This window comes from Aphis gossypii, chromosome 1, assembly GCF_020184175.1.
Source record: "Aphis gossypii isolate Hap1 chromosome 1, ASM2018417v2, whole genome shotgun sequence".
Classification (NCBI taxonomy): domain Eukaryota; kingdom Metazoa; phylum Arthropoda; class Insecta; order Hemiptera; family Aphididae; genus Aphis; species Aphis gossypii.
The window spans coordinates 81,348,089-81,359,616 of record NC_065530.1 but is presented as its reverse complement, the minus strand read 5'-3'; the positions used below and the strand labels follow the sequence as shown (position 1 = coordinate 81,359,616).

At 25.5% G+C, this 11,528-nt stretch overlaps 1 long non-coding RNA gene across 1 annotated transcript; it reads right to left on the bottom strand.

Moving 5' to 3' along the window:
• Positions 1-8,346: 8,346 nt before the first annotated feature.
• Positions 8,347-10,173, bottom strand: LOC126549333 (uncharacterized). Its single transcript, XR_007603484.1, has 3 exons — positions 10,059-10,173; positions 8,900-9,991; positions 8,347-8,723 (listed from the first exon to the last, which is right to left on the bottom strand). It is a non-coding gene; the product is annotated as an uncharacterized LOC126549333 (long non-coding RNA).
• Between the last annotated feature and the right edge of the window lie 1,355 nt (positions 10,174-11,528).

Genomic DNA, 11,528 nt, shown 5'->3' with positions numbered 1-11,528 from the left:
CAAGGACCAGAAGCTCATAAGAACGAAGATTTATCTATGATTACTCCATCGGACGTATATCACAAGCAATATTTTCACCATTTGTGTAAGTTTAAACAGTATTTATTAATCGAATTATGTAATTTAATTTAATGTCGTTAATGTTTTACAGAAATGAATCGTATGACAGCACTGGTTATTTTAAATGATACGCCAAACCTCGTGACAAACTGCGTAACGTGTAGTTCTATAATGGGGTAAGCGAACACCTATTTTATTGACTAATCATCTGTTAACCGTGTGAACCGGTCAACGCTATTCAAAACGTACCGGTATTCTCGTCAATTTGGTAGCTGACCAAGCGAGTGAATATGATTATGACTAAGACGACGATCAGATGGCTTGAAACAATGATTGGGTATACTGTGTTCCTGTGGTCTACGCCTCATCAAAATTATCTATTTTTGTTGTATGTATCATTTGTCTTACACTAAGCTTGCTTTAACCTTAAATTAATCTTTTGAAAATATTCAAGTTTTAACCCTTATCCCATAACCTAAACACTATCATATGTAATATGTTGACATTTGTATTATTATTATTATAAAGTATAGTTATATGTCAATTGACATAAATAATTCAAATTTTTAGTTTCTTAAAATACATAATAGTGACGGAACAATGAATTATCACATACATTATACAGCAGCGGTTCCCAACCTGGGGTACGTGAAAAAATTATTTTTCGTTTATTTATATTCTAAGTTGATATTTGGGGTACGTGATAGAGTGGTGAGAGAGTGCTAGGAGTACGTGAATGAAAAAAGTTTGAGAACCGCTGTATTAGTATAATGGTCATATGGGATATTCCATTAACTGATATCTTTCGTGGTTAGGCAGTGGGTCATAGAGTATATAGAGGCGCCCTAATTAATGGTAAATAATAAAAATATTAATAAATCATAACATTAGTTATCAATTATCATTTTTGGTGCGCACTGTTTATTATTATTATTATCATCATCTCGAGTTATAGTCGGTAGAACGAAAAGTGGGCGTTGATGCGAACGCTTCCGGTTAGGTTAGGTTAGGGAAACTGGCGATGTACCAAAAATCATGATTTTTAGACAATTATTTATTTTAAATGTAATGATGTATCAATTAATTTTGATATTTAAAGTATATTGGTATTTTATGGATTAATCAAATGAAATTTGTGAGTATTATAATTTTTTTTTATTAAATTACGTTATAGCGAATTAATTTCTTTTCATAACTAGAGGTATAGCTATGTCATAAATATTATAGGTAGGTACTTAACAAATATTTTAAGAACATAATTAATTTTTTATATTTAATATGAAGCTTATAGGTATAGTTATGTAACCGCTTTGTCTTAATAATAACACTAGTTTATTAACCGCTTTGTCTTAATAATAACACTAGTTTATTGTGTTCTCTTACATAGAATGCGTTTTATCTATAGCGTTTTTGACTTGCGACAAAAACGTTTTAGTGTGGTAAATACCTTTATGGTATAACACTACAATTATAAATGATCAACTTGTTATAGTTTCAACTGTTTGAAATGAAAATTTAATTTGATATAAGCTTATTCAAACTGAACTAGGTACATTACATCCATATTAATAATATGATTTTACTTTTTTTTTTATATTTAATATTATAATAATGTTCAAAAAGTTATATTAGAATTAAACCACATTTAAAAATGATTAACTTATTATAGTTTCAAATGTTAGAAATGAAAACATAACTTTTTATTAACAAAATTAAAGTGAAGTAGGTACATTTACATACATATTCACAACAAGATTTTACTTTATTTACAGTGAATATTATAATAATTTTCAAAAAGTTATATTTCAATTACACTACAACTATAAATGATCAACTTGTTATAGTTCCAACTGTTAGAAATGAAAATTTAATTTGATATAAGCTAATTCAAACTGAACTAGGTACGTTTACATCCATATTAATAATACGATTCTATTATTTTTTACACTTAATATAGATAATAATAATTTTCAAAAAGTTATATTAGAATTAAACTACATTAAAAAAAGGATTAACTTATTATAGTTTCTAACTAGTTTTCTAACTGGCGATGTCCCAAAAATCATGATCTTTAGACAATTATTTATTTTAAATGTAATGATGTAGGTATCAATTATTTTTGATATTTAAAGTATATTGGTTTTTTATGGATTAATCAAATGAAATTTGTGAGTACTATAATTTTTTTTTATTAAATTATGTTATAGCGAATTAATTTCTTTTCATATCTAGAGGTATAGCTATGTCAAAAATATTATAGGTACTTAACAAATATTTTAAGAACATAATTAATTTTTTATAAGTAATATGAAGTTTAGGTATAGGTAAAGTTATGTAACCACTTTGTCTTAATAATAACACTAGTTTATTGTGTTCTCTTACGTAGAATGCGTTTTCATCTATAGCGTTTTTGACTTGTGAAAAAACGTTTTAGTGTGGTACTGGTACAGTGGTACAGTTCTAACGCAGTTAAGTTCCTTTGTTTTTACTTTGTAGTGCATCGATTGTTTTTCCTTAGTTTTCAGGACTGATCTATTTTAAATAGTATAGAATATTCTAAATATTAATAATATTTATTGGAACTTTGAGTAGCGCGATGAATTAACTCGTACCATTAATTATTAAATGATGTATCAGTTATTGTTGTATAAAGTTAAAAATGTAATCTAAATAATATCTATCTCAATATATCACTTATTTCTATAATATTATTTATTTTATTATTATACATAAAATACATCCAAAATAAGAGCGACCCATTTCGTGTTATAAATAATAAAGCAGCGTAAAATATCTACTAATTTTTGATACAAAATTAATTAAATATGTCTTTTAATTCATTATTTTTATGTTTTTATTTAACAAAAAAATATGTGCTGGTTATTACAATAGAATTTGTGTCCTTCAAAATGTATAATATTAAATTTAAGAATGTGTACGTTAATCTATGTATCTACCTATAGAAAATAATATGTTGTATTAAAATTGTTTAAAGCCACTAAATGAAATATTTTAACATTATTATTATAATATAGTTTTGTTATCAAAATATATGATATTGCATTATATACATCACAAGCGAAACGTTTATATACTTAAATACTATATATTACGTACTTAATTTTTTAATAGATAATCCTTATAATAACTAATAAGCTATTATATTATCGTTTAATTATTTGTTTAAGGAATAATAATTTAATAGTAAAATCAGTGCGTATTGAACGTTAATCAAACTTTTTTTTTGCGCACTACTAAGTGTATTATTGTGAAAGATCCAAATTGTACAATTAAATACTTTATTTTTTAGTTAAATACATTTATTTTAAATAATAAAGCAGTAAAATACTACAATATCTATCAATCTAAAAAAAAGGCTCATAAAATATTCCAAGTACAATTTTTTTTTTAAATGGCGCTGAATTATTAATTTTACTATTCTTTAAATAAATAAATAAAAAAAAAAATTTATATAGTTATATAGCTAGGAGTTATAAAAATAATACCTAATCAAATATTTGATGACATAACATAGGTACATTTAATTCCCGATCAATTTTAATGTTATAATAATAAGAATAATATATCAATTATGTAATAATTAAAAATTGAATATGTGAAAAAAGTAAATAAATTGAGTGATTTAAGCACTTAGTGTATCATATTATATTATATTATTAAAGTTAATGTGTGTTTTTACCTTATAATATGTAACAAAAATATTTAAACATAATTAATAAATGAATAAATTATCATTTGAAATCCAATAAATATTTTTAATCATATAAGTATATAAATATACAAATATTTTTATATAAAGTGTTTCATAATAATTTATATAATTATAAATTTTTAATTTTTGGAAAGATAGTTTTACGAAATAATTATTAATGAAAAATGAATTCTTGATGAAAAACTTACCTAACCTAACCTTCTGAAATCTAAGAAATGTAAATCTAAAAAATTATAAAAACAGTTCTCACAAGAGCAGAGTGTTTGAAGTTGAAGTACTATAATTTCTGATACTTAATACATTTTTAATTAACTTAAATTTAACTTTTAATTCGTTAATGTCCAATTTTGACTTTTATACATATTTACAAATAATATACAGATACAAAAATATTAAAATATATACAATAAAAATAAATAATAATAAAATATATAATCTATATACATATAGCAGACCGCCCCATATATACACTCATCAACGCCCAGACCAAATCACTGGGTCTAGAGACTTGAAATTTTGTACAGAGGTTCCTTAAGCAACGCAGGGGTGCGCTAAAAAGGAATTTTTCAAAATTCAAGAGAGTTATAGGGGGTTATAAAAGTTTGTACAGATTTTACATAGCTATAATAATAAGAAATACTCTAGAAATACTCTGCATTATATTGTTACTATAGTTACTACATTATACTACCTATATAATATATAGGAATTATATAGTAAAAATTGTAATAATATAATGCAGAGTATTTCTAATGTATTTGGAATTGAGACCTAAATACCTTAAATCTTAAAACCATATTAATCACAGATGTTTATCCATTTTTATATTATAATTTGTATAAATTGAATGAGTAATACCTAAGTATTTTATGATTATAATACACACTTTCGTATTTCAATATATAGGTACTTTATGTCTTTAATATTACAGTAAATACAAACACCATGCTTACGAAAATGCCAAGCAAGAAACGAATACATGAGCGCGCGTGTTGGAATAACTAATTATGAGATTTTAATCATTTTTCTACTATTTATTCAAATCATCATTATTTTTAACTAAATCAGGAACTAAGTCATTCGGGCATATTATCGATATATTGTGTTTCATTGTCCATCGTGTCGCTCTCATTTTGAACTTCCTGCTTGATTAGCTTACTCAGAATAAGCTCATTTGGTTGAACTGACGTTTCCTCTTTTTGTTTGGTTCATTGTTATCCATTACTTTCTTTTGAACTACTTGTTCGATTAACTCACTTGGAATATGCTTATCTGGTAGAATAGACTTTTCTTATTTTTCTTGAGTTATATTGTTCTCCATGCGTAATTTCTTTTCAGGTTTATACTTTCTCTGTTCTTTCTCTGTTTCTTTTTTTTTGCTTTTTGTCAGTTTATTTGAAGATCTCCGCTTGTGTTAGCTTTTTAAATTTGACAACAATAAAAAGCCGAGACATTATGAAATCGACGAAACTTTTGATTTATACGCGAGAATGTTCAATACGTCGACGGAAAAACAAAATGCTTACAAGTTCATAGGTTAGGATGCACAAAATTCATTATATTAATACATGTGTTGTATGTAGAGGTCAGCATATTAGAGTATTCTTCATTGTATTCATTTCCATTAACAGTTGTGGAAGATTCTGAAGAAGTTGAGCAATAATCTGAGTTGTCTCTTAACGATAACATATTTATGTGTTTTTCTATGTTATTAATTAATTTTATCATTTAGATCACTAGAAAAAGAGTAACAATAATTAAGGTTAATTTAAAAATAATAAAAGCGAGGATAAGCTTGATGCCATAAACATTATCATATCTATGAATCTTATGGTTAAAGAATTACTTATGTATTTTGAAATCGAAGTAAATTTTTCTACAGTATTTGGAATAACATATATTGTCTTTGCATCATAACCGAGTTAAGTTACGATAAAGTGCGCATCGTAGCTGTACAGGTTGTGGAAATACATGGTACAAGTTCCAGTTGATGTCAACTAATGTTACATTTAGAACATAACGATTGACGAAATTTTCCAGTCAGGTGACAATGATCGCGAACTTTCTCCATTGTATTGAAACTTTGATTACAGAAACGACCACGTGTATTAGAATTATGCCTATGCATATCATTGTCACTCATAATGATTGGAATATTTGTTTTAAGTAATTTTTCGATTTTCCAAACCACTTCAAAAATACTTCCAACAAAATTTTTTGCAACATCCTGTTTACCAATTTCACTATGACGAATGACTTGGGAAATTGGAATATAAAATTTATTGATTAAATCTAACGGAACATCATCTGATAGAAACCTATAGCTCATAGGCTTATTATGTGTCTGCATTATTTTAGTATTTTACCTTATTTTATTCAAATTTAATATGCTTTTATTTTAATTAAGTATTTAAGTAGTACAATTATACATATAATACTTGAATTATTCAATGTTATTAAAAACTTACGTTTATCACTCTAGATGTTGTGATATTAAGAACAATATTTTTGCATAGATGTTAAGATGTCTAGTGTTTTTAGGTACGAGGACAGAGATTCATCAAAGTGACTTGAACACAATATACTATTCTTATTGATATTATCCTTATACCTTTAACCCATTTTCTATGACAAAATCATACTATTTATATATTATTGTCTGATTAGTAGGAAAACTAAATAACATTTCAACGATTACATAGTATACATTCAGCCATTTGCAAATCTGGCCACCCTTCAATTGACTAAAGAATAGTTACCTAAGTGTTTAGTTAAAATTAAAAAGGTAATTACTTGTGGAACATAATATTCTGCAATTTTGATTAAGAACTTCTAAATCGCTTACATATATAACAGCTAAGCATTGTTTCAGAGATTTAAATTATTATTTGAGTAATACGGTGTTTTTACAATTGTATTACATTATTTAAAATTATAATATTTAACTTTTCACATTCTTTTTAATTTAATTTAAAACATTATAATTGTTTAAGTAACCATCATCTTCAACTTCTTGTTTGATAACTAAATCAGGAACTAAGTCATTTGAGGGATTGGGCATATTATCGATATATTGTGTTTCATTGTCCATCGTGTCACTCTCATTTTGAACTTCCTGCTTGAATAGCTTACTCAGAATAAGCTCATTTGGTTGAACTGACGTTTCCTCTTTTTGTTTGGTTTCATTGTTATCCATTACTTTATTTTTAACTACTTGTTCGATTAAATCATTCAGAATACTATAATATGTTTGATGAGAACAATTAATAGTTCATAAAATATTATTGTTGAACTTGAACAATACGCGTTCTGATTTTAATTTTACTATTAATAGTAGGTATATGTATGTTTTCTCTGTTTCTTAAGAAATAATATAATAATAAAATTGTATTCTTAATATTCCTATTAAACTGTTTTTTATATAACCTTTTTTTTTTGTTTTTTTGCGGTTTAAATCGAAGACGCCACGGGGACTGCTTGCGCATTACTTCCGCGAGAGAAAATAACCTAATATGTCGATCTTTTATAAACTTTATAATAGTTTTATTAACATAAATTGTTAGATTAAATTAATTTGTCGATTTAACATTAACCTAACTTAAAAGACTTACCTAACTTACTTAAATCACTTAACCTCCATTAAGCAAAGTATCTTCTTGTGATGGAAATACGTAAAATACTTAAATTTATACAATAAAAATTAATGTTTACATACAATTTTTAGTGTTTTAATCTAACTCACAATATCTTACCTACTTGATGTATTTAATTTAAAAGGAAAGAGTGTACATTAATTTCTAATACTTAATACATTTTTAATGTACCTATTTTTAACTATTAATTCGTTAATGTCCAGCATTAACTTTTTTTACATATTTACAAATAATATACAAAAATAACAAAATATTAAAATATATACAATAAATATATATAAATTAAAAAATAATTATAAAATATATAACAAAATATATTACAGTTAAATCATTTGAAATAAAATTCAATCAAAACATTTATATAAATCATTATGTCACAAATATTAATAAATATTAAATAATAACCTTCACTATACAAAACATATATAATATAATATAATAACGTTCCAACTTACGAGGAACCGATATTGAAAAATTTAACGACCGTGCATCAACTTCCCGAATCACGTGTTCATATTCAATTCATAGAAATGTAGATAACCTAACAAAACGTCAACAGGAGGTAGACTGCGTTTATTTCGTTTCATTATAGTCATAGGTGTCATTTAACCAGTTTTTTGGGGTGAAGATATGTGCCGAACACTTTCACTTTTTACCTATAGTTAAGAAGTTGAGCAATTATTTGAGTGGTCTTCATTATATTCATTACCAGTAAAATATGTGGAAGGTGCTGTAGAAGTTTACGGACTTGCTGTTGAAATTAGAAAATAAGCATTTTATTTAAATAGCGCTTACAATTTTTTTCACCATCATTACATCATTTATGCTGTTTGTCAAAAACAATGGAAATGCGTGTACAGAAATACTGAGTCTGTTACATTTCAGTACTGATTTCTTACACACAACACAATTAACATACGTTTTCTATGATTTACCAGTTATAACTTTTATATTTTTGCTTTTGGGATAAAATGTTTGTCATATAAAAATAAGTTGTTATAAATTGTCGGTTCAGCATCAGGATAAAGTACACGTTTCTTTATATGGGATTTCAAATATGTTGGTGAAAATTGAAAAAAAACGTTAGGTTAAAATGGTGTCATAAGACAAAAGTCCAGTTTTTGACCAGGATTACACCAACTTATGAACAAATTCTTCATGATCCCTACTTTTGATTACATTTTTGTCAATAACCACCCTTCTACATAAAATGTCTCTTATCTTAAACATATCCATGTGCTTTTCTGTGTTCTTAATTAATTTTATCATTTTGACCACTACAAAAATAATAACACTAATTATGGTTAAAGAAAAATAATTAATGCTATTAACTTATACTCTTACTTAGGTTGTTATTTTAAACAAACTAACATCAAACAAAGTTAGAAATTCGGAAAATCTCAGAAAAACCTATATCGATCTTAATTATTTATTATAGGATATTTTTACATACATTTTTTTTTTTTTTTGGTTAATTCTGAATGTGCGTGATTTATTTATGATGGCTTATATTTGAATTTCGTTTAATGATTCGATACACAAAACACAGACAAACATACCAGAAAACTTGCAAAAATCTTTATACTTTGTTTGCGCATTTTGCTCTTGTAAGGAAACATTTTGTTACATCTCCCGCACACCATATCATTATCATTACGGTGACGACGGTAATGCATTTTGAATTGATTAAAAGTTTTAAAGAATAATCTACTTAATGGAATTACACATGAATAAAACCTACCTGAAGTAGAATAAACTCTATTACTCATAATATTAATCCATGTGTTATATGTAGAGGTCACCATCATAGAGAGAGCATTCTTCATTGTATTAATTTTCATTAACAATTGTGGATGATTCTGAAGAAGTTGAGCAATTATCTGAGTTGTGTTTATAGTATATATTTCCATTAATAATTGTGGAAGAAACTGTAAAAACTGAGCAATTATTTGAGTTGTCTTCATTATATGCATTGCCAGTAAAATATTTTGAATATGGCGTACTAGTTTACGGGCTAGCTGTTGAGTTTAGAAAATAAGCATTTTATTTAAATAGCGCTTGCAATTTTTTTTCACCATCATTACATCATTTATGCTATTTGTCAAAAACAATGGAAATGCGTGTACAGAAATACTGATGCCGTTACATTTCAGTACTGATTTCTTACACACAACACAATTAACGTACGTTTTCTATGATTTACCAGTTATAACTTTTATATTTTTGCTTTTGGGATAAAATGTTTGTCATATAAAAATAAGTTGTTATAAATTGTCGGTTCAGCATCAGGATAAAGTACACGTTTCTTTATATGGGATTTCAAATATGTTGGTGAAAATTGAAAAAAAACGTTAGGTTAAAATGATATCATTAGACAAAAGTCCAGTTCTTGACCAGGATTACACCAACGTATGAACAAATTCTTCATGATCCCTACTTTTGATTAAATTTTTGTCTATAACCACCCTTCTACATAAAATGTCTCTTATCTTAAACATATCCATGTGCTTTTCTGTGTTCTTAATTAATTTTATCATTTTGACCACTACAAAAATAATAACACTAATTAAGGTTAAAGAAAAATAATTTATGCTATTAACTTATACTCTTACTTAGGTTGTTATTTTAAACAAACCACTCTTAGATCAATGCTTCTTTACGATAACATTTCCATATTATTTTCTATTTTTTTAATTAATTCTATCATTTTGATCACTAGAAAAATATTAACACTGATTAAGGTAAATAAATAATAATGTATCTTGTATTATAATCTCTGTTAATAAACAAGCCAGTATATTATATATGAAAATAAATAAGATTATTTTAAGTTTATAAGTGTACTGTAGCAGGTTGTTGGTACGAGATTATAGTTATTTCTTTATATTAAATCTTAATAGAATATTATCGATCCTTAGTTTTTTACACAGCATATAAACACGAGGCATCTTAATGGATTATAGTGATATTTAATTCTTTTAGACTTTGATAACATAAATAATAGAATTTAGGTCTTATACCATAAATATATATACATACCATATTAGTTTCTCAATATGATACTAAAAGTGATGATTGATAAATGATTAGGCACCACCACGGATATGTGGTTGTCAGTTGATATATTATATTTTGTATTAAAACTTAAAAGTTAAACGAAATTTAAATACATATCTAATTATTATTTATTTCAATCAAGTTGATATATTTATCGTAGTTAGTAAGTCATCGTAGTTAGTGCATTTAAATGTTTGCTTACTGGCTGTTATTGTCTGAAAATGCTTGCATTAGTTATAAACTTACAATTGACATCAGCAAATGCAATATCGATAATTTGATATGAATATTTCTATATATAATTAAAGGGTGTTTGATATCATATTTATATTAGAACTGTTAAAGGATATGATATATTTTTTCAATCAGTTTAACAATCGTTTATTGAAGTATACCTAATATGTCTGATAGGTAACTTATAAGTTAGAATAAAGGAAAATGTTTAATTAGTCTCAGTCATTGTACATTTATACCTGTCTATAAGATTTAAAATTTCAAACAAATCAAACTAGCTTTTTCATCATAATTCAATATGTATCGTATTATTCAGTTATTTAATTTTTACTTAGACTATAGATTTAAGTTTAAACTGTTGTAGGATATGATCTATTTTCTTAAATGTATGGTAACTAATTGGAATAAAGGAAAATGTTTATTTAGACCAAAAGTAATTGAAAATTTGTACCTGTCTAGGACTTCAAAATAAATGTGACATAAGTTTTTTCATTATATTATATCCTTTTTATTGATATTTTAAAGTTTGTTGATAGATTTTTATTTTCAGCAAATTTTAGCACCTTAATATTTAGATTTGCTAATATACTTAATTTCTGATTCATGGGCAATCTCTCCATAGAATTCAACAATTTAATTAATAAATATTTACGTTTATCGTTTTTGGTTGGTTTGTATAATAAAATTATAAAATTTATAACTTTTTAAAGTCTATATTTTAAAAAATCGTTCATACAAAAGCAATCACTTTGAGCTTATGAATGTCTTATTATTTTCTACTAATTTGTTTA